The 25,239-nt window shown below is 39.3% G+C and overlaps 1 long non-coding RNA gene across 1 annotated transcript in view; it reads left to right on the top strand.

Annotated features, from left to right (window-relative positions):
- The window catches only part of LOC112444648 (uncharacterized), an 84,522-nt gene extending 59,607 nt beyond the window's left edge, over window positions 1–24,915 (top strand). The window contains exon 3 of the long non-coding RNA XR_003033016.2: window positions 21,372–24,915. This is a non-coding gene — a long non-coding RNA (uncharacterized lncRNA). The remainder of the gene's footprint in view (window positions 1–21,371) is intronic.
- Window positions 24,916–25,239: the final 324 nt, after the last annotated feature.

The following is a 25,239-nucleotide window of genomic DNA, read 5'->3' on the forward strand; positions in this document are numbered from 1 at the left end:
TCTCCAATGCATGAAAGTGAAAAGTGAAAGTGAAGTCGTTCAGTCATGTCCGACTCCTAGCGACCCCATGGACTGCAGCCCACCAGGCTTCTCCGCCCATGGGATTTTCCAGGCAAGAGTACTGGAGTGGGGTGCCGTTGCCTTCTCCAAAACAAAGTTTAGATGGTCATATAACAAAACTATGATATAAAAAGGGATATTGCAAGTTAAGGAAATTGAGAAACCAAATAATAGCCTTCTACAGAACAGTGCGTTAGAGACAGCAATAAACAGATAATGAGCACAGAAGTGCAGGAAAAGAGATTAAAAGCAAATGGAGAGAAGATAATAGGTTTGCAGACTAGGCAACGGTGATCAGAAGAAAGAGTATTGGGTTGGCCAAAAGGTTCGTTTGGGTTTTTCCATAACACGTTTCCAATATTTTGGAAGAAAGAGGCTATCATAGCACCCAACATTTCTTTCTTTTATGTTTTTTGTTTGTTTGTTTGTTTTTGTTTTTCCTTTCTAGAGTTTGTTACACCACCACAAAAATGCTTTTATGTTTTGGTTTTCTGGTTAAGACACATATGCGATCTGAGCTTACCAATCAGGGATCAAACTTGCTCTCCATGCATTGTAAGTTAAAGTGCTAGCCACTGGACCACCAGGGAAGTCCCTCAACAATTCTTTCTCTAAGAATGCTGTACCAGTACTCTTTACGCTGATCGCCATTGTCTAGAAAATTCTCTGAAATTAGGGACAGAAACTCTGTTCCTGGGAAAATGCATATATAACAATTCATACCAAAATACATTCTTTTAAAATGATTTAACATCAAACCTTTAAAAAAAAAAAAAAGAATTTTTAGACATCCAAATAGGAAAAAAGGAAGTTATCTACAAGTGATGAGAAATTTGGGCAAGTCACAGACCTCTTCAGAATTCAGGGAATATGGAACAAATGAATTCTTCTTGAAAAAAAGTGCCAATGACTTTTGACTATGATATCTGACAAAATATGTTATTAATCAAAGCGAAAATGTCAGGAATAGAAAAACAATTATGAGAGGATGGGTGTGAGGTTGAATTTTTTTCTTACAATAACACTAAGCTTAAATTATTGTGACAATTTTGGTTATTACAGAATTTAATGTGTATTAAATATTTGCAAAATGAATATAATAATATAACCAAAGAGCAGCATGTAAGAAAAAAAAAAGAAGAAGGTATGAAATTGTTAATTTCCTTAGTCTTTCACATGATTGAGTTCATCGATAATATCTAAATTTAAAACAAAAGTATGAAAAACTAAATGAACCTAATTGCTTAATGATTTTCAAAATATTTTTTCATCTTGATGTGATCTTTTATACATTAATATTTCATGTGACAAAGAAATATTTACCTGCATTTCTACAATTCATTCAGCTTTATGTAATTTCTTGCTTCCATTAGTGCAAAGTAACTTTTAGTACCTTTTGAAAGTTAAACTGGTGAAAAAGAAATGAAAATCATACTGATTGGAAAGGAAGAAAAAACTGTCTTTATTCAAAGACAAATACGATTGCATGCATAAAAATTCCAGAGTAATCTACCAGAAATGACTATATTCATGGATAACAAGACTCAATATTGTTAAGATATCAGATCTTCCCAAACTCATCTGGAGATTGAGTGCAATCTCAACAAAAATTCTTTTATATATATATATATATATATATATATATATATTATAAAGAACTTTCAGAATTCACTAAGAAAACAAGTAAAAAAAAAAAAAAAAACCAAGAAAACTCAATTTGAAAAATGGATAAAAGCTTTGAATAGATTCTTCACCAAAAAAGGCATATTCATAATAAATGAAGCATGCCTAATGTAAGTCATCAGGAAAATGCAAATTAAAGCCATCAGGAGATACGAGTACACACCCATTAGATGGTTCAAATTACTTTACAGCTTCACAGTACCAGTGCTGATGGGAATGCAGGGAACTTCAGCACTCGTACATTGCTAGTGAGATTGCAAAATGGTTCAGCCGCTTTGGGAAACAGTTTGCCAGTTTCTCATGGCATTGAACATCTACTGACAACAGCAATTCCACTTCTAGGTTTTTGCCCAAGAGAAATTAAAATATTTAACCAAAGTCCTGAGTACAAATGTTCAAAGAAGCTGTATTTATAGTAGCCCAAACTCAAATGTCCTTTGACTGGACCTTTGAGTTTGAACAGATAAACAAAATGTGCTACATTGATACAATTCAGCAATAAAAATTAAGATACAAGCTATTATTCATCAGTCTTGAGGTAGAATGTCAGAAGCACTATGCTAAGTGAAAGAAATCAGACACAGAAAACTGCATACTGTGTGATCCCATTTAAAAGACTTCCTGGAAAAGCAAAACTGTAGTGTCAGAAATCTGATTAGCTTTTCCAAGATCTGGGGGAGGGAGAAGGTGATTGACTAGAAAGAGGCATGAGGGAATTTATGGGGTGACTGTGGTATTCTATATTTTGATTGTGGTGCAGCTTACAGGACTGAATTTGCCAGAACTCATAAAATTGTACATTTAAAAAGAGTGAATTTTATTGAATGTAATTATTCCTCAGTAAACCTGACTGTAAAAACTAATTTGACATGTTTGTAGCTCCTGTATATGGAAATTGTTCCCATTTATCTTTTCTATCTGGATGTCCTTATAGAGAGATAAATATTAATAGTAACACTAATGATGATTATATATCAAGCTGACGGGACTTCGGGTGACATTTTGCATTCTTTATACACTTCTGTACTGCTTGATTTTTAATATGAATATATATTATTTTTAGTAAAACAATAGTCATCTGTCTTTTGTTAAAAGTTCAAAATAAAGGCTCAAAAAATAGAAAGGATCAATAAGATCTGAACAAAGGGAATCCAGACCATCACTGAGGTTCCTGAGAAAGAAGATATATTTTCACTGGGGGATGAAGTCACTCTTTTTTCTGGGTTTCGGGTCATGAGATGGGCAGGTATTTTGTAGATGAGTCATCATATAGATTGTTACCTCTTCACAAGATGACCTGCTTCCTCTGCTATCTCTCAACATTCTTTAGTTCTAAACATACTCCCGACTCATAAGTTTCTAAAATTTAGTCTTTTTTGAAGTCAGTGTATTCCTGGAATGCTCATATAATGGAGAGTTTCTTTAGTATTTTTATGTTGTCTATACAATCTTTTCTCAGTCTTTGGGAGAGATAATTATACATTATACATATAATTAAAAATTAACAATAAATAAATATATATACAGTTATATGTACAATTGTACTTGTACTTATGTTAGTCAGTCAAGTGACTTCGGGTCAACTCCATGGACTGTAGCCCACCAGGCTCCTCTGTCCATGGAATTTTCCAGGCAAGAATATTGGAGTGGGTTGCCATTCCCTTCTCCAGGGAAGCTTCTTGACCCACATAGCGAACCCAGGTCTCCCACATTGCAGGTCAGTTCTTTACCATCTGAGCCATCTGGGAAGTCAATAATTATGTAATAAAGCTATAGTCATGCTACTGATTCCCCTACAGAAAAGCCAGCAACTAACCTAGTAGCACTGAATAAATTCATATATCATATCCACCATCTGATCTCAACCTGTGCATCAGCTCTTCCAACCTGTCCTACAGTTATCTTGGGAATGGTATCAATAGGAAGAAAAAGAAAAACCAAAATGTTCAAGTAATGTTGCTAGAAACGATGGTACCAGTTAGTAAAACTGAACATCGCAATCACTGGAACCAGTTCACAGGTTTCTCCTTAAAGCTCTCAAGACTTGAGCTAGAAGTAAAGATTCATAGTTCTTGTTCATGGCCTTCTGATGGCATGCTGCGGATGTGTAAGATGCTCTTGTGTGAATTACATAATCTGAGAGCGAGGCCAAAGTCCACTCCTGCCTTTCACGTTCCTGCCTCCGAAATAAGACGCAGCCCCCTGGGGCACTTGCTGCTTTGCCTTATGCAAGCCTTTCAGAGTGGTCAAGACCATAATGAAGGCTTAGTTCAGAGTACTGGAGTGTTCTATGGCCACCCACTGAGGTTCAGGGGCCAAATCTTACCCCAGATCCCTTCTAGTCTCATGGATCCCATTCAGCTTATGAGATTATCTTCATTGCCAAATACACTTCAAAAGGCTAGCATTTCATAGTTTACTTTTCAAGTTCTTTAGGCCTACCATCTACGTTACCATATATAAACTCAAAAAAGAACTAACCAGTTATTTTTATCACTTCTCATCACGCGCTTCAAAATTTTTAGGAAAGGATAAAACGTGGAATAATGTAGGCATGAACTTGAACACTTGGCTCTTTGTTTAGAATTTCTCTAGAATATCCTTGGCATCTCTGTAGAGAAAAAAAAGGGTAGGGTGGTGAGTGCCAAATCGTGCTTCACACACACCCACTCCATTTTCCATTACACTTTTCGGGGATATCTTTTTTGGAGGAAAATAATTTGGCCTTATTCATATAAGTTTCCATAAAGATGCTTAACCTTAAAACTTTGTATTTTTTAATTGCAGTATAGTTGATTTACAATATTGCGTTAGTTTCAGCTGTGCAGCAAAGTGATTCATCTGTGTATATATTTTTCATCTTCTTTACCATTATGGGCATGTGTGTTCAGTCACTCAGTTCTGTCCAACTCTTTATGACCCCATGGACTGTAAACCACTAGGCTCCTCTGTCTATGGGATTTTCCAGGGAATAATACTGAAGTGGGTTTCCATTTCCTCCTCCAGAGATCTTCCCCACCCAGGGATCAAACCCACATCTCCTGCATTAGCAGGAGAATTCTTTACTACTGAGCCACCAGGGAAGCCTGATAGTTCCCTGTACTATACAGTAAATCCTTGTTATTTATCATCTATTTTATATATCTGTTCATCCATACTCCTAATTTATCCCTCCTACTCTCCCCTTTTGTAGCCATAAGTTTGTTTCCTATGTCTGTGAGCCTGTTTCTGTTTTGTAAATAAATTTACTAGTGTTATTTTTTAGATTCCACACTAATTATATCATATGATATTTGTCTTTCTCTGTCTGACTTACTTCATTTAGTATGATCATCTCTAGGTATATCCATGTTCCTGCAAATGGCATGATTTTATTCTTTTTTATGGCTGAGTACTATTCCATTGTATATGTATCCCACATCTTCTTTATCCATTCATTTGTCAATGTAAATTTAGGTTGCTTCCATATCTTAGCTGTTGTAAATATTGCTGCTGTGAACATTGGGGTATGTGTATCTTTTCAAATTAGAGTTTTCCTCTTTTATGAATATATGTCTAGAAGTGGGATTGCTGGGTCATATGGTAGGTTTATTTTTGTTTTTTAAGGAAGTTCCATACTGTTTCCCATGGCGGTCTAATTTACATTCCCACCAACAGTATAGAAGGGTTCCCTTTTCTCTACACCCTCTCCAGGCTTTACTATTTGTAGACATTTTGATGATGGCCATTCTGACCAATGTGAGGGGGTTTTGATTTGCATTTCTCTAATAATTCGTGATGTTGAGCATCTTTTCATGTGCCTCTTGGGTATCTGTATGTATTTTTTGGCGAAATGTCTATTTGGGCCTTCTGCCCATGATTTTGATTGAGTTGCTTTTTTTTTTTATATATTGAGTTGTATAAGTTGTTTGTATATTTTTTAAATTAACCCCTTGTTGTTGCATCATTTGCAAATATTTTCTCCAAATCCATAGGCTGTCTTTTCATTTTGGTGACAGTTTCCTTTTCTTTGTAAAAGATTTAAGTTTGATTGGGTCCCATTTGTTTTCCTTTTATTTCTTTTACCTTGGGAGACTGATCTAAGAAAATATTGCTACAGTTGATGTCAGATAAGACTTTTTATTTTAACATAAAAGGACAAAAGGGCGGCTCTCTCAACTTAGCATTCCTATTTAAAAGTTCTGAGTCAATCCATGGCACTTAACATTCCTTTTCTTATAAGTAACTGTTGTCCTTGGTAAACCATCTGACAAGCTGGTAAACACAAGTGTTTTCAAGCAAATGCAATGTGTTACAACTGGACCCAGCAAGTCCATAGGCAAAGATGAAAAATTATGAACTGAGAAAGCATTTAGGCTGACTGATGACTTGCTCCCTGACTATGCCGAAAGAGTTTTAAACCCCGCTAGAAACTCTTTTGAAAGAAAAAATGAGGTGGACAGCAAAAAGGTAGGGTATTTTAGGCTGTACTGAGAGATGTATACTATTAATGTGGTGCCGTCTGGTTCTGCCCCACCAGCCACTGCTCAGGCCAAATCTGGGACGTGGGATTCGGTGCAGGGAAGCACACACTCAAAGGGACTTAGAACCTGTAACAAGGAAAGGAAACATCATGATGAGAGGACTGGGACTCATGAGGCATAAAGGATGCTCAGCGCAATCTGGGTCACTTAGCCTGGAACAAACTCAGCATGGCAGGAAGGGACATTGTCACCAGCTTCAAGCATCCAATGAACTGTGGTTTGATGGGAGGTGCATATTGTTCAGTGTGCCCCATATGGTATAACTTAGACCAAAGGGTTGAAAACTGCAGAGAAACAGATTTCAACTCAAGAACAACCGGGGATAGAGGAAGAACCTTCCAGCCAGTCTCAAGACAGAAAGACCTGCTTGGGAGGTGCGAGCTCCCAAGGTTTTGTACCTCCCAGGGTTTGTAGGTACCCTGGGTCACTTTAGCAAAGACAGGCTAGCCATGCAGTGGGAGCAGTAGGCAGCATTAGCGGAGCAAGGAGATAGAGTCCACGGAACAAAGTGAGATTGTGGAGTTAGAGCGTGGGTGTACTCCCGTGCTTAAAGACTCACAGTTCAAATGATAAAAAAGAAAACACAAAAACATTTCTTTCTGCTAGTAGAACGCTGTATGGGCTGGAAAGAAAAGGTGCTGTGTGTACTGAGGAAGTCTTTGAGCAAACCAAATCACAGTATTGGAAGAAACACACTTCCCTCTTTCACACAGTTCTGAGGCTGTTATAAAGATTTGATTGTTTGAAGAGCTGAAAAACTACTGCTTAATGAACAGCCACAGTCTGGTTTCAGGAAGGGGAAATCACAACTTAGGGGCCATCCTAGACTGTGAGTTTTGCTATTTAAGAGTTTGACACTGTAAACTCATGCCAGGCGGTGTGCACATTTATGGACTAGAAACATTGTGGTTTGTTCAAAAATATTTTTCTTGCAAGTGATTTGAAAAAATGTTATTTTTGATGTTTTAGCAAAATGAGCTACTATAACCTAAGTAAAACAGGTTAGCATTCTTAACACAGGGAACTGTAACCTAACAAGTTTTGGAAAGCCTGAGGAGTGGCAAGATCCTTCTAATTTAGGAAAACATTCTTCGGGTATTTTTATTATTGTTGCTAGCATCATTTTCACCTTCTACAGAGTTACCAATAAGATGTGATTACTGACCTTAATAACAAATAATCCACTATGTATCTGTGATTTTTTTCCCTCAAAAATTTTATCCATAAGGATAAACAACAGTTGGGTAGAAAGAGTTACTTTTTTGTTTTTTGTTTTACTGAATTATCATGGTTAAATCACACACACACACTATATATATATATATATATATATATACACACACACATACACATACACACAGACTTTGCATTGTTCTAAGTTTTCACTATAATTTTGATAAGCACAAATTTTATGAAACCTACCATTCTAGATTTTTTTGTCCTCCAGCATCCAACATGTTGTTTGTCCAGATTTCTTAATTCTGAATTCTTATTGTGTTAATCTTACTCTGTAAAATGTTTTGCTGAGTGTCAGTGACTTGCAAAGATAAGTCTTTGTACAGAGTCCCAGAATCTGCAACTGTTAATTTATTTGGAAAAAGAGCATTTGCAGATGTGATTCTCTGGGTGGATCCCAATGCAATTGTATGTATCCTTATGAGAGAGGCAGAGGGAGTTTTGAAAAAGACACAGAAAGGAGAAGGTGATGAAAATGAAGGCAGAGGTTAGAGTGATGCAGTCACCAACCAAGGAATGGTGGCAGTCACCAGGAGCTGGAGGAGGAAGGAGCTGATTCTCCCCTATACCTTCCAGAGGGAGTGTGCCCTACTGACACCTTGACTTTGGACTTCTGGCTCCCCAAACTGGGAGAGAACATGTTTCCTATGCTTTACTGCCTTTCCATGAGATATACTGAAGTTTTCATTACTCACTTGTCACCTGGGCTATCACAATTAGTGCCTAACACACATTCTACCTCCTGCTTTCCTTCTTTTCCACCCCTAACCCTGGCAGATTAATTTTTTTTAACAATGTATTTATTAGCATAGCATTCATTTATACAAAATCCACTAATGGCTATCCATTTTCTTTTGGATTCAGTGTATTCAATTCACTTTACTTCAACTGACATTGAAATGCTCTTTGCAGTCCAAAAGTCATCACCGTGGCTCGCGTATACAGAGTGTCCCTGTGTTCCAGGCACCATGAAGCCCTCCACAGAGCCTGCCTCCTTGTCTCCTTTGATCTCCACAACCACCCAGTGTGGCAGGAACCATTAACATTTGATGGTTCTAAATAAGGATCCCGAGGGTGAGGCAGGATTAGACCTGATCCTTCTAGCTCTGCAGCCTAAGGAGAGAGTCCAGCAAAGAGACTCCTCCACATACGCTCCCTTCCTGAGTCTGCCCGTCCCCGGCCCCAGAAGCCTCCCTATTTCCTGACTTCCTGTCCTGATCACGTCCTCAGCTTTCTCATCTCTGCGTATCCAGCTCATCCACATCCTCTGAAGTCTGTGATGGATACTAACTCTCTCAGAAGTGGTACTGATGAGCCTGTTTGCAGGGCAGAAATAGAGATGCAGATGCGGGGGGGGGGGCAGACTTGTGAACATGGGGGTGGTGGGGAAGGAGAGGGTGGGATGAACTGAGAGTGGCATTGATGTGTATACAACTATCATGTAAAATAACTGGCGGGAAGCCGCCGTCTAGCCCAGGGAGCTCAGCTCAGGGCTCTGTGATGACCTAGAGGGCAGAATAGGGGACTGAGCTGGGAAGGAAGTCCAAGAAGGAGGGGCTGTATCTATTGTTGCTGCTGTTCAGTCACCCAGTCGTGTCCGACTCTGCGACCCCATGCACAGCAGCGTGCCAAGCCTCCCTGTTCCTTACCATCTCCCAAAGTTTGCCCAAGTTCATCTCCATTGTATCAGATATATCCTTGCATATAGCTGACTCAAGTTGTACAGCAGAAAACGAATACAACATTGTAAAGCAATTATACTCCAATTAAAAATAATAATAATAAATAAAAAACTTTTTTTTTAAGGTCACTTATTTTCCCCTAGTGTATTCCCACCTCCTTCAAGTCCTCATGTGCCCCAAGGCCTGACCTGGCCCTTTCTAACAGTCCAGAGTTTGTGTACCTTGTCTCATTGTTGGCTTCCACGCTCACTGACTCTGGCTCTGCATTGTTATATCTTCTTCAGTACAGGGCACACTGGACATAATAGTGACTCTGTATTTGTTGAACTTCAATGCCTAGCATGTCTGTCCTGCTAGAGGTAAGACTCTTTAAGGATAGGAACAAAACTCTAAGCACTTTGGTATGTTTTATGGTCTTAGAGACAGTGCATCATATATAGTTGACTCTCAAATATTGAATGAATGATGAATAAAAGAACAGAGTGAAAAAAGGAATCACATAAGCTCTCTGGGTTTGGTCAACTATGAAATAAGGGAATTGAGATAGACTGTCTCCAAAATTCCTTCAGATCTCAAATGTTATGAGTTGAAGATTCTGTCTATTCTAGTATTTCTCTTTTGCAGCAGGCAACAAAAAAATTAAGTGAAAATACCTCCCAGAATTTTATCTAAGAAACCATTTTTAAAAAGCCTATTTTCATACTTTATATTAAATTTGATACCAAGTTAATTTCTTTACTCTCGTTTATACCAGAAATCCTTAAGCATCAAAGTGAACTAGAACATTTCAATTGTCTTAGAAGATTATCCTGAGTGTACAGAAGAATAATGATTAAAATCTTTATTACAAGAAAATATACATCTATGAAAGAACTGTGAAGTTGCTACTGTTTTAGAATCAAGTCATGTATCCTTAAGGGGCAAAGGTTGGACATAATGTAAAATATCCACTCAGGAAGTTCTACGGAATTTCCTTTTCACAAACGCCAAGCAATCGGTGTCAGTTATTCCTCAGAGCAGTGGCAGATTTCCAAAATTTTTGTTTTATTAATGAGGACTCAGATTGTAGACCTGTGTTCATAGGATCAGTATACATAATAGCCAAAATGTGGAAGCAACCCAAATGTCCATGACTAGGTAAGGAAAGTATAGTGTATTCGTACAATAGAATATCATTCAGCCTTAAAAAGGAGATTCTGATGTACGCCACAAGGCGGATGAGCCTTGAAGACACTGTGCTGAGTGAAAGAAGTCAGTCGCAAGGGATGAATATTGTGTGATTATATGAGATATCTAGACTAGTTGCATTCACAGAGACAGACAATAGAATGGTGGTTCTGGGGGTGGGGTAGGGAAGAAGAGTTAATATTTTGTTGGGGGCAGACTCTCAGTTTTGGAAGAGGAAAGAGAGCTGGAGATGGATGGCGGTGATGGTTTGCACAATAATGTGAATGTTCTTAATGCCACTGAAGAACTATATATTTAAAAATCGCTAAAATGGTAAATATAGTATTATTTATAGTTTACCACACACACACACAAAGGGAACAGCGATTTTGAGCAGGGAAAAGGGCAACTATATCAAGACACAAGAACGAGGGAAGTATAGAATGTATCTCTCTGGTCCATATACTCTGACCAGATGTCATCTAGATCAGTGAAGAGACTCATCTTGGGTTTGCTCAGGTTGCTGTATGTGAAAGGCAGGAATAAAGAGACAATTCCGCATGAAATGAGGGAAAGTATTCAATACAATGATTTCTGTTGCATCGTGAGGAAGAAGGATAAGAGGCAGGTCCCATTAGCCTTCGGCAATGGGCTGTCTCGTGCTGTCCTCGACTATTATGGGCTGCAGTGTATACCTCCGGAGAAGGCAATGGCACCCCACTCCAGTACTCTTGCCTGGAAAATCCCAGGAATGGGGGACCCTGGTGGGCTGCCATCTATGGGGTCGCACAGAGTCGGACACGACTGAAGTGACTTAGCAGCAGCAGTGTATGCCTCCGCCACCTCCACCACTCATAGGCTGAGGCTTTACACAGCGATGAAATGGTGTTTTGAGATGAGGCCTTTGGGAGGCGATCAGGGCTAGGTTAGAGTGTAGGGATGGAGCCCTCCTGATGGGATTCACTAAGTCTGTTCTCCTTCCTCACCCCATCCCTGAGTGCACACACCAAAGAAAGACCATGTGAGGAAATAGCCAGAAGTGACCTTCCATAAGCTAGAAGAGCCAGCACCTTGATTCTGGATGTCTAACCTGTAGAATTGTCAGAGAGAGGTTCTATTGTTCAGACAGCCACTCTCTGGTATTTTGTTCTGGCAACTCGAGCTGATTCATGCATGTACTAGAGACACGTGTGTGGTACGGAGGTTTGATGTAGGGTGCTGACATTTGCACCCTCGAGCCTGGTTGAAGCAGGTTGTTATTGCTGTTTTTATTGTTTAGCTGCTAAGTCATGTCTGACTTTTTGGCAACCCAGGGAGTAGTCCTCCAAGCTCTTGGGTCCATGGGATTTCCCAGATAAGGATACTGAAACAGGATGCCATTTCCTTCTCCAAGGGATCTTCCCAACCCAGGGATCAAACCAGTGTCTCCTGCACTGGCAGGCAGATTCTTTACCCCTGAGCCACTAGGGTTGAAGCAGGGTGGACAGGTTTAAATACAGCAAACACCACACCCTTTGCCACATCCAAGGTGAGGTGCCGGGGACTGAAGGCTGGTGCTGAAACACACCCAATAGAAGGGCTTGTGTTTTCATCCTTTGCTGTGATCCTGAGACATCTGGGCCCCTCGGCACCTCATTTATGGATATTATGAAAGTCTGCAAGGGAGGGAATATACGTGTGCATATTTCTAAAGAGTGAAAATAGTGTGGGAACACATTAAAGGAGGAAAGATGAAAAAGAATAGAGCAGAAGGATCAAACATGGAAGAAAATGTTGGCAGGGCATGTGGGGTGTGCAAAGTGGGAGTACGATCTCCCAAATGCTTCATGGCCCCCGGCATAGTCACATAACATTAAAATTAGATTTTGACTAATTTTCCAACATACGACTTGGCTGCAGAAGTAAGAAACATAAAGAGATAGTCATTTCTGTTATTAGAAGTCTGCAAAAATAAAAATAGATTTGAAAATCTCACCGCATCTTTCCAGTTCCCCAGACATTGTCTCCAGCCCCTTTGAGATTGATCTTAACCCAGGGCAGCTCCGTCCTCTCCAATTAAGCCACACTTTCCCCTGGAGACTCGGTCAAGGGTATCAGAGGCACACAGATGTCTTATCCACAAGGCACCAATTTCCCCCTTTAATTGTTTGCCTGTCAGAATCAATATCTCTCTGGGGTCTGCTTTTGGGGCCCAGCCAATCCGCTCCATGCTGCTGATACAGCTCAGCTTATGCCAAATGGAGCTGCCGCCTCAGTCCCCATTAAAGGGACAAAGCACACCATCATCCCAGACGTCACACCCCATGGCTACGGCAGACACTGTGACTTGAAAATCATAGACTGTCAGAGAAGGAAGGGGGTCTGGAGACTGTCTCATCCCAGCCTGGCATCTTCCTGAAAAAGCGACCGAGGGGAGCCCTCACACACACCGTGAGTTCCTGCCAGAGCCTGGCCCACACATACCTCTGCTTCTCAGGCCGGTTCTGTTTCTACCCTGCCTAGTACCTCCAGAGCATCAGGTTTTAAATGATCTCTCCCTCTGATCACATGGCACATTTACCTTTGATTTTAGACCTAATAAAATATGATTGGGCTTCCCTGATGGCTCAGATGGTAAAGAATTCACCTGCAATGCAGGAGACCCAGGTTCGATCACTGGCTTGGGAAGATCCCCTGGAGGAGGGCATGGCTACTCACTCCAGTATTCTTGCCTGGAGAATCCCCATGGACAGAGGAGTCTGGCAGGTGGCAGTCCACGGGGTTGCAAAGAGTCAAACATGACTGAAGTGACTTAGCACATGCACACCACAAAATATGATTTACCAGTTGCATGCTTCCAAGAACCCAAGACATAGAAAAGAAAGGAGAGTGGATTAGGGCACACTGGAGACCAAAATTCTGACCATGATCCAACCTCTTATGAGTGACAGGCCAAAGAGGTGATGTCACTGAAGCAAAGGCAGCTGATTATATTAAGGTTAAGGTGTAGAGGACATTGTTTTGACCACACAGCATCTTCTGAACTCAATGCCTGATCAAGCAATTTCCTACTGTCGGAACACCTAACTCTACTAAACCATTCCCATAAAGGTTTTGAAAAAGAAACATAGGGGACTTCCTTGGTGGTTCAGAGGTTAAGAATCCACCTGCCAATGTAGGGGACATGGGTTCGATCCCTGGTCCAGGAAGACCCCATAAGCCACGGAGCAACTAAGCCCATGTACCACAGCTACTGAGCCCGCACATCCTAGAAACTGTGCTCTGCAACAAGAGAAGCCACCACCATGAGAAGCCCACGCATCACAAGTAGAGAGTAGGTCCTGTGCAGCAACAAAGACCCAGTGAAGCCAAAAATAATTAATTAAAAAAAAAAGAATTGAATAAAAGCCAGGTTCACACTTGCCCTGGCCCCGTGTCCCAGCTCAGCCTATGCTGCAGCCTCAGACATGAAGTAGGGGGCAGATAACCAGAGAGGTGAGATCTGTGGAGGACAAGGCAGTAATGGGCATCTGTGCCCCAGGCTGCAGGGGTCCTGGGGCCAGGGGTGGCATCATGGTGATGGCTCCACACCAGTCAGGAACCCTGACAATGTCATCCCAGAGCCTGGCAGCCTTCTTGCTCAGTGTCCAGGTCTCAGTGTTCTTGGCCCCAGACAGCACTTTGTGACTGGCCCAGACAAGGCAGCTGAGAGGGAAGGACTAGGGGTCTTCTCTGAGAACTTGGCCGTAACAATAAGAAACCTGAATATTGTGACTTCAGCACACTGTAACATTAATAATTTTTTTCAGAGAAGTCAAATGGAGGCAGACTATAGTTTTTCTTTTCCTTTCAAAAGTATTCTTAATGAAAAAGTTTGATCACTAATTTGTAGCACAAACCTTCACCTGGATTGTAAATAGTAAGAGTTGATGAAAAGACTGTATTGGAGTGATTTGAAATCCCAACAAAATTTATGGCCATAATTATTCACCTCTGAAGAAGGATCAAATGATCATTAGCTCTCCCCCCTCAAAGTTTTGAATTAGTCAGAGTGATCTCATTTAATGAAATTGGGTAAAACAAAGACTCTAATGGGTTCCATAGTGATTTTCTTGTGAAATTTGTTATGGGAAGCAGGTGGAAAAGAAAGATTCCCCTGAACTCATGCATAAGGAAATACACTTAAAGAAAATGGGTAATTTTATGCATCAATGGGTTCTGAGTTCAATACAAACTCTGAGAAGCGATTTAGTCACCTTTGCAGCTATTAGTATATTCAGCAGGTGTCAAGAATAAACAGGCTGCTGGATTAAAGGGAATAATAGTAGTTAATGATGACTGTATGAACACCTTCCCACGCAGCAAGGAGTGCGTCTTGAAGTGGTTTTCACAGGAAGAACAGGCTGTGATGGGGGCTGACCTCCGAGAGGCTGGAGACAAAGCTCAGGTAAAGGAAATGCCAGTGGTGTTCTGTTTTAATTTAATCATGGACATTAACATCACAAGTTAATTTGGAAAGCAAGGGGAAAGTTCTGACAATGGGCTTTGTACCTTCTCAATTACAAGAATGAGGGAAGAATACCAGAGTAATAGAAATATTTGAGGGATTATTTATACTGAGATTAACTAGACCCTTAATATGCTGATAAGGTAAAACCTGCAACAGTGGAATTTTCCTGAGCTAGCTTCTTTCAGAAATACAAGTAAAGTTTAACTTGGAGGATAATATTTATGTCAGTTGCACTGAGGTTACACATTATAGAATAATTTTCTTTGAACAGTTAATAACTGATTTTTGAGATATGGAAATTCCTTAGTTCTGACTTCAATTTACTGCTCTTTCCGTAAACACAGAACTACCATGTGGTGTAATAAAATGATGGATAAAGGGTGTTGTGTGACCCCCTCTGGGTGTTTTTGTACACCTTTGCTAGGCACACGTGCCTGCAATGTGTGTGCACTTACAGAGTCATGTCTTCTGCAGATGCTGCAGCCAGGAGGTTCTTATTTGAAGGATGACTTCATGGGAAAGTAGTATCAGTGTGTTGATGAATTTCATTCAACAGTTTCCAGCTACTCTGATGATACCTGTCCTCTATTACATGAACACTTGGGGGAAAAGTTACCACATGCCACTGATTAGTGTGTATTACTGAACCACTGGAAAAGGTGTAGTCATCAGTAGCAACCATAAACATTAATGATTGAAAAGGATATGCCTCACAACCTCCTCCATGTAGCCATGAATAAAAAAAAAATTCATGGAACACCAATGGATATGGTTTCAAGCCAAGAAATAAAGAGAATTCAAAAGTTTAAAGGGTTTGACACTTCCATAGCTGAGGTTAACATTCTACCTAAGCACAATGACTATAATACTATGACTTTTTGACATATAAATAGACTCTGTATCTTTAATGAATATTTTCTTATTAACACACTTTCTGCAAGAAGACAGAACAAAGATTCTGATAATACATCTAGTTGTGTGAAATCCAGGAAACTCATAAATATCCTATGCCATCGAAAGTTTTAAAATTTATATTGTACATAGATCATTCTGGCAATGACAGAGAGGGAATATAAGAAGGGAGATTGGAAAGGAAAATATTTCAGTAGTCTGTGTCAAAGAGTCTTGGAGAAGACTCTTGAGAGTCCCTTGGACTGCAAGGAGATCCAACTGGTCCATCCTAAAGGAAATCAGTCCTGAATATTCACTGGACTGATGCTGAAGCTGAAACTCCAATACTTTGCCCACCTGATGCGAAGAACTGACTCACTAGAAAAGATTCTGATGCTGGAAAAGATTGAAGGCGGGAGGAGAAGGGGACGACAGAGGATGAGATGGTTGGATGGCCTCATGGACATGAGTTTGAGCAAACTCTGGGAGCTGGTGATGGACAGGGAGGCCTGGCATGCTGTAGTCCATGGGGTCTCAAAGAGTCAGACATGACTGAGCGAATGAACTGAACTGAACTGTGTCAAACATAAGAAAAGTCTGAACAAATACCATGTGCATAAGGAAGGAGAGACAGGGAGTTGTTGTTTTAATTTAGAAGTTAAATCTGTCATACTCAGTGATTCATTGAATGATGGGCTGGATGAAAGAAATAGAAGAATCAAGAATAATTCCTGGGTATTTCAAAGACAGTATTGCTTAGGCTTAGTCAGAGACTTGTGGTAAAATAAATATAAAATAAAGGCTACAAAAAAAATCATTAAACTAACTTGTGGCTTCATTAATTGGCATGTTGGCCTTATTGCATAGTCATTATCCCTGGGACAAAAATCAAAGATGAAGTAGGAATAAAATGAGCAGTGACATGGAAAAGGTGTCAGTTCCAAGTCTTCAGGAAAAGCAAAGCAGATTGTTTGAATGCTGTGAGCTTCAGTACAGAGGCCAAGGCATCCTGTGATTTAATTAAGGTGCGTTGATCATAAATCTGAAACCCAATTGTCTACGATGTTCCACGCATTGTTGTGCTGATATGATCAGAGAGTAATATCCTGAGAGACTCTTGCCTAGGGATTTGTTTCATTTTTAATTTGTGTTGTTTAATGGAGACACGCGGAATGCCAGGCTTTGGGTCAGTTTGGTACAAAATTCTGTATGTGTGTGTATGTGTGTGTGTGTGTGCATGTATGCTGAGAGAGACAGAGAGAAGAAACATTGCAATCATTCAGACTAAGCATCTGCTTCAGTAACTAAAAGCAAGGACTAAGTTTAATCCAGAGCCCCAGGATAGTCCAATGAAAGCAGTGCAATGACCAAGTTGTCTAACACCATTTATAGACATCTATTTTTTTCTGGGTCAAGGCTGACCTCATTTGGTACAAATCCAACATCTGCAATTGCAACCAAATGAAACAAGATAGAAAAATTAGGTTTGCATTTATTTCCTAAATAATTAGCCCTGGAATTCCCTTGTTCAGTCTAAAATGATGAAGCCATTTATAAAATGAAATGCCTAGCCATCTTTTCAGAATACATGTATTATGCAGAATGGTTCCAAAACCAGATTTTTCCCCTTGCTTTACCCAAAAATTTGAAGAGAAAAATTTCAATGAAATCATTTATGGCAGAAATGTTTTTAAAATATTAAGGGGCTATTTGGGGGTAATTATATATTCTTATTACTCACATCCTCATATATAGAGAGTTTTCTAGCAATGGTTATAGGATTTTTGGTTAACATGCAAAGATAAATTTCTGTTTGCTAAATTATTCTTATTAAGGCAAATGTTGAAATATTTATTAGGTTTCAAATAATGAGTTAAAAGCTCCTTAGCATGGAAAGAAATATGTCTTTACTGGACAGTTCTTATGAGGCAGGCATTGAAACAAAGTCTCAAGGTTAAAGTTTAATTGTTCAGAAAATACATGTAACCAAACCATTGGAAACCTGAATTTTGTGATTAAAAGAGCATCCTGCTTTCTTGTTATTTTAACTTCTAAGTCTTCAGTTTTACAGAATGTGAAACAGTCACCTCTTAATAAAAGTGTAAGTATGATAAGAAAGATCTATTGTGAAAAGGGCTGTCATGTGGATTGACTGTCAATCAGAATTATTATGAGTAGTTTGCCCTATTCTTTGTAAATTCTATCAGGAAGTAATCTTTTTCCTGGAAATAATATTTTCAATGAGCATATTAGATATTTTTCTATCTGTTCCTCAAAATCTGGGTTAAGAATATTACTTGAGATAGCAGTGTTGAATAAGATGCCACTTTGCAATAATACTACTTTTTCAAAGCTCAATTTTCTGAGTGTCTCTTTGAGAAATACAAAAAGATAAATTATTTTTAAATCCCTTATTTACATATTTTCTACTATATTAAGATAACAATGGTAATATTAGAGGCTGCTGCTGCTGCTGCTGCTAAGTCGCTTCAGTCATGTCCGACTCTGTGCGACCCCATAGATGGCAGTCCACCAGGCTCCCCGATCCCTGGGATTCTCCAGGCAAGAATACTGGAGTGGGTTGCCATTTCCTTCTTCAATGCATAAAAGTGAAAGTGAAAGTGAAGTTGCTCAGTCGTGTCCGACTCTTAGTGACCCCATGGACTGCAGCCTACCAGGCTCCTCTGTCCATGGGATTTTCCAGGCAAGAGTACTGGAGTGGGGTGCCATTGCCTTCTACAGGGTCTCAAACAGTTATTAAAGACAATATAATAAGACCATCTTTGGTAAGGCTGAGATTAAAAAGAAATTCTAACTTGATAGTTGGAATTATCAATATATAATTAATATATAAACAGCATATACATTAATATTATATAATGATTTATGTCTATAAATCAGTTATACATATGCACCATGTGTGTTCAATCCTAATTGCTTTCTGTATCTTACTAAAGATGCTGTAGTAAAGCACCTCCTAAGGTGCTGGTTTTGTATTCTCTAAATTACTTCAGTTCACTTCTATTGAGAGCAAATGGTTTAGCTGTTCTGGGCTTTATGTGTCATTCCCAAATGGGATATTAATTCTGTGGCACAGTAATTAAAAGTTCCTGCTCTGAAACTGGCTTTACCATTAACGAGTTGCGCACTTTCAGAGAGGCTACTTAACCTCGCTAAGCCTCAGGTTCCTCATCTGTGACTTGCGAATAACAATAGCACTGATTCCATGGGGTGTTTTGAGCTTTACATCCATGGAAGCTTTCTGTGTGATGACTGCCTGGCGTAGAGTAGGCATGGGATAAATATCAGCCATCATCACCATTATTACTAAGAACCAAAGAGAATACAGAGAAGCCTATGGTCCATGGGGCCACAAAAGAGTCAGACTTGACTGAGCAACTAAACAATAACAATTGTATCAATTAACTATGAACATGACTTCTCAGGGGAAAAGACCTGCTTAAATATCTACTTCCCTTACCATAAAAGAATAGCAGGGTCTCTGTTTATATACACAGAGAAGGCAATGGCACCCCACTCCAGTGCTCTTGCCTGGAAAATCTCATGGATGGAGGAGCCTGGTAGGCTGCAATCCATGGAGTTGCGAAGAGTCGGACACAAGAAGGAATGCTACGACACTGGGAGACTGTATTTTTGTGCTTCAGAAGTAGAGACAGAGATTGAGAGGGCTGTCGAAGCTTGTAGGCACTGATGAAGTAAGTGTGTCCCACCTCCCTGCAGACTTGCTAGATGGAATCCAGAGGGGGCTGAAGGAAGAGGCTTCTTGCTAACAGTGGTTTCCTCAGCCTCAGAACTGTGTGGAGAAGCTATCTCTGAAGAAGTAAAAAGCCTTCCCTTGGATGACTGTATGTAATACCCAGAGACAGGTAGGAATGAAAAAGAATGTTTCAGGGACTTCCCTGGTGGTCCAGTGGTTAAGACTTTGCCTTCCAAGGCAGGGGGTACAGGTTTGATTTCCTGGACAGGAAGCTAAGACCCCACAGGCATGCATGTGTGCTAAGTCACTTCAGTCGTGTCTGACTCTTTGCAGCTGCATGGACTGTAGCCTGTCAGGCTCCTCTGTCCATGGGATCTTCCAGGCAAGAATACTGGAGTGGGTTTCCATGCCTGCCTCCAGGGGATCTTCCCCACCCAGGGATCGAACCTGTACCTCTTACATCTCACGCATTGGCAGGCAGGTTCTTTACCACTAGCGCCACCTGGGAAGCCCAAGAGCCCACGTGCCCTGCCGCCAAAAAACATGAAACAGAAGCAATATTGTAACAAATTTATTAAAGACTTTTAAAATGGTCCACATTAAAAAAAAAACAAACCTTAAAAAATATTTTTTTTAAAGAGATCATTCCTCTGACTCGGTATTTCTCTGAAATTTCTCATTAAACAGATAACAGTACACACAGCCCAAAGACAGAAGCAATTTGTCAACATCTCATGCTGACATGTGTGAGATAATCTCAAATCCAATTTTGATATTGTGGAGTGAACTTGATGTTTCATTGGACCAAGAAGAGGAAAAGCACAAAACCATGCAGTTTCCCAGGGAGTTATGGCAAAGCTCAGGCCTCTAAACAGAGACATAACCACCTGAGACAACCCAGCATCATGTAGGGGCAAAGCAATAACGCCAGCTTGCTGGGTGATCCAACAGTGACTGTGTCATGCCCATAAATCAGCTGTCCCCAGTCCGTAAGCTTCAAGCCCCTGGGGATAAAGGGTAATTTCAAGGAGTTCGTAAAACAATCTAAATTGAGCTTGTTGATAAATGATATATATGTATATATACCTATACATACACAAAACATACATAATACAAATGCATATACATAATACTTCTATTGTGTGTAGCAGCTACATAAATATACTGTCAATGTTAGTGTTTTATTTTCTCCATCAAGAGATACTAAAAATTTTTCATTACAGAGATCTGTAGAATGTTTTGGCTCAGAAAAATGACTCTCGTGTGAAAATGCTGGAATACACAGCAAAACAAGATTCCATTCCTAAGACATGACACTCTTCCATCTCTGAAGCATGATGACACACCTGTGAGAATGGTTAAACACTTGAGTTTGCATTTGGTTTTAATTGTCCTCTCTGTCTTTTTGTAAGTGTTTGCACATACTAAGTCATGACCTCATATGTATGTATGTGCTTATGTGCTCAGTCTGACTCTTTGTGACCCCACGGACGGTAGCCCACCAGGCTCCTCTGTCCATGGGATCTTCCAGGCAAGAATGCTAGAGCCGGTTTCCATTTCCTTCTCCAGAGGATCTTCCCAGCCCAGGGACTGAATCCACATTTCCTGCAGTTCTTGTATCGAGGGTGGATTCTGCATCCACTGAGCCATCAGGGAAACCTGACCTCATATGAATCACCAAGTCCAAGACCACAAGGGCAAGACGAATAGCATAGTCAGGGTTCGTTAAACAAAAATCAATGTTCTCTGCTGTCAGAAGAATAAAACACAAGCTCATTTGGGCCCAGCAGAGGGAGAACGACCCTCTGCCTCAGCTGCATATTCGTCCTGAGCCCAAGGTAATAGTCCAAGTGATTTCAGGACAAGGCTAATTTGGAACAAGACTCACTGTCCTCACCACATTCACTCTGTTTTACTCTCAGGTAAGAACAGAAGAACAGCAAAGTAAATATCAAAGTTATTCCAGGAGAAAGCTGGGAGACTTGATTGAAAATGCTCAGACATCTCAAGGTCAAGAGCATGTGTGGAAACTGGAGTGAAGCTGTATTGTCTGCACTGTGATGGCTGAGTGTGGACCATGGCCGTTATCCTCAAACAAATGCTTTGGTGGCAGGACTGCTGAAGGGGAGACAGGAATATGTCACCTTAGTTTATGGCCAGTGTCCACACGCAGAATATAAAAGCTACGTCATCTATATAGATGCAAGAAATTATTGCTGTTTGCTCTCACAAGCAATGATTTGTTTTATACATCTCCAGAATTATTCAATACTATTGAATTGGAACTCCATCCAAAATTGAAACAACTTTTGTTATTTATTTATTGATGCTTATTTGAACCAACCCCTTTAAAGACATTGGAAAGTTACTTATAAATATTTGTGAAGATATTTGAGTCCGAACCAGAAAATTTTAAATCACTTTTGGCAAGGCTATTTTTTGGTCTGAAATAAATATTGCAGTTATTTATAAAGTTGTCATTCATAAAGCATTGCTTAAGAATATGCCTACTATAGCATGCTATAAATAAATAACTATCAATGAATGAAATATGCCCATTCTTCATATGATTCTACACATATCTGGGATTATATGCAGAACTATGATTCATATGAATATGATAATATTATATCTGTATTGATATGAAAAGGCAAAGATCTTTCTTCTAATAAATATTTTTTTATTATTATTACACCCCAAATCCCCACTTGAGAGGAAAAATTTACATAGAATTATGGAATATGTAGAATTTATGTGGAGGATTTGTGGTTCATCCATTCCTTTAGACACTCACTCGTCATTGTTGGTTGAAGCCAGACCATGGGATAGTGGAGGTTCAGATCAAATTTCCTTCGTAGTCTGTTTCCCAGCATTGCCTTTTGGTGTTATAATGTTAATTTTTGTGCTGAGAAACTATAAGAAGTAGCCATCTCAAATCCAGTATATGTGCACATACATAGTTTTGGAAGTTTCTAAACTTCATATGTAAAGATATACACTATATGACTATATATAAGTATATAAAATTATATATAGAGACCTTCACCAGTGTATGCCAATGCCAGTATATACCTACTCTTTCATTGAGAGCCCTGTGATCTAAAATTCCATATAAGAAAAAAATTTTACTCAATTAATGAAAGAGTAAAATATTGAGTGACATCACACACCAGATTTTACTTGTTATGAAATGCTTAGAGTGTGGCTGTGTGATACAGCCTAATTGAGTAGAGTCCATATGTCTCAGCACTTAGTTGAGCTGGGAAGAGATTTAACAGTCTTTAGTGGAAGTTGGGGTGACTAAAATCCACTAATACCACACTGTTTAATTTATTGTTGCTCTAGAACACATTTTAAAATCTGGGCTAATCCTCTTTCATTTTGTTCTTTATTTCTTTCAAAATATTTTTTCCTATCATTTTATCTCACCCTTTAAGTTCACTCATGGCTGAAATGATCTGTTCTATTATCTCTGTGTATGGATTCCTTTAAGTCTGCTTTGCCCAAGGAAGTCCAGTTTTTGCCTGTTTTCCCAGCATATTATTTCATTCTCAGAAGTGTCCAGATTCAGATGATAAAGTATATACAGTAAGTCCCCTACATACGAACCTTCAAGTTGGGAACTTTCAAAGATGTGACTGTGTGGCCAGCCCCTGTGTGCCAGCCATTGAACTGTGCTGCTAAGTCGCTTCAGTCGTGCCCAACTCTGTGAGACCCCATAGACGGCAGCCCACCAGGCTCCCTCGTCCCTGGGATCCTCCAGGCAAGAACACTGGAGTGGGTTGCCATTTCCTTCTCCAATGCATGAAAGTGAAAAGTGAAAGTGACGTCTCTCAGTCGTGTCTGACTCTTAGTGACCCCACGGACTGCAGCCTTCCAGGCTCCTCCATCCATGGGATTTTCCAGGCAAGAGTACTGGAGTGGGGTGCCATTGCCTTCTCCATTGAACTGCACTACTGTACTTTTCAAGGTACTGTACTATAAGATTAAACATGCTTATTTTTTGTGTTTTTATGTATTATTATTTGTGTCAAAGGTATTATAAACCTATTACAGTACTATATACCTGTAATATATATGAACTAGGTCTACTCTGAGTGTGTTAATAAATCCAACTTGTAAGTTCAACAAACTTAGCTAGGTACCCAGCTAACACAGTACCTAGTTCGTATGAAGGGAACTTACTGTAGTTCCCAGTCCTGTCTGTTTTGTTCTTGCCCACAGCGCTCACCATCCCCTGACTTTGCTGCCTCCCGGGTGTCCATCCAGCTTCATCGCCTATTCTGTTCCATCCTCCTGTGTCTGTTCTTCCTCTGCTTTGCACCGTCTCTACTTTGCAGTCCTAGTGAATGTCCCCCTTCTGCTTTAAATGGCCTAAAACATGTACTAAATAATGAATAAATTAGCTAATCAATTCTCATGTTTCCCCCAAAATGTTTTACATTTATTTTGTCAAAATTCAAGAAACATCTCTATTGAAATTTTCTGCTTCGTTGGTCTGGATATTAGTATTATTGTTGGTTTTGATCCAATAATAAAAATGTCTATAGTAGAACTTTTGTCTTGATTTCTAGTCCTATTAATGTCTTTGTGAGGCAAAATAAATTAATAAAGAACTAAAATTTGACATAATTAATGATATAAATTATCTGTTTAATTCTCAGAAAGTCTTTTTTTTAAAACTGATTTTGTTTCTACTTGGAGATCAAGTATATCAGTTTAGAAAAATTGGTAGTAATATGGTCATAAAAACATTTTGTATATTTTATCTTTTCTCAATTGAAGTAAAGAAAAGTTTGGTTTAAGTGGGACAAACCCTTTAGGTTATGCAGAGTGTTAAAATATCACTCCTATCCATGTGTCTTAATAGTCTGGAAAGCTATTTATTTGATATAATTTATAATCATCTAAAGGCGGCCACTTTCCATCTTTAAGCGTTTCTACTTAGTCAAAGTAGGAGAGGATGGAGTGTATCCAAAATGAGAAGCTGAACCTAGATGGAAAAAACCATGATTACCACTGAGATCCTAGCAGCTGCTTTTTTTTTTTAAAGCCCTCCATTTCACCATGTTGATTTTAAAGAAAAATAAACTTCAGGCTTTTTTTGCCCTGGAGAATAGCAAGAAAAAAAACTTGACCACTGACTAAGTGCTTGATAGCACGAACACTTTGAAATGTTAGCTGACACATAAAAGCATCAAGCACTAACCTTGCAGGATTGAATGTTACCAAATAAACAGCCGGATACTGCTGGCATTAACACCTACTATTGTGTTGCATTAGTTTTATGGATACAATAAACCCTCCTGGATGATGAACATTTTGTAATTCAAAGAATGACTCATGCAAAAATATAGTTTTCATTTACTAAAGTGCTGTAGGATTGAATTTAGAAATGTCTTGCTGTGTTGAAATTGATTCAATTTGAATGGCAATCCGAAAACTACAATAAATGTTAAAAATGTATGAGTATGTTTTGCTTCTTTTGTCTATTTGGGAAAACAAAAGCAAACAAATATAATAATGTTCCTGGGACCCACTGCACAGTTATATCTTATTACATAAGCAAGCATTATCTAAAACAGTCATGATATCGCTTCTGTTTGTGCAACAAATTAAACATAAATGAAATAAAGTCAGTTTCTGAAAGGTGTTAGATGGCATCCAATAAAGCATCACAACTAAAGTTCATTCTGTCAAAAACTCTTTTGAATATTTGTATATCTTGATTTGGGTTTCCCTGGTAGCTCAGTGATAAAGAATCCACCTGCCGATGTGAAAAATGCAGAT

This window comes from Bos taurus, chromosome 27 (assembly GCF_002263795.3).
Source record: "Bos taurus isolate L1 Dominette 01449 registration number 42190680 breed Hereford chromosome 27, ARS-UCD2.0, whole genome shotgun sequence".
NCBI lineage: Eukaryota > Metazoa > Chordata > Mammalia > Artiodactyla > Bovidae > Bos > Bos taurus.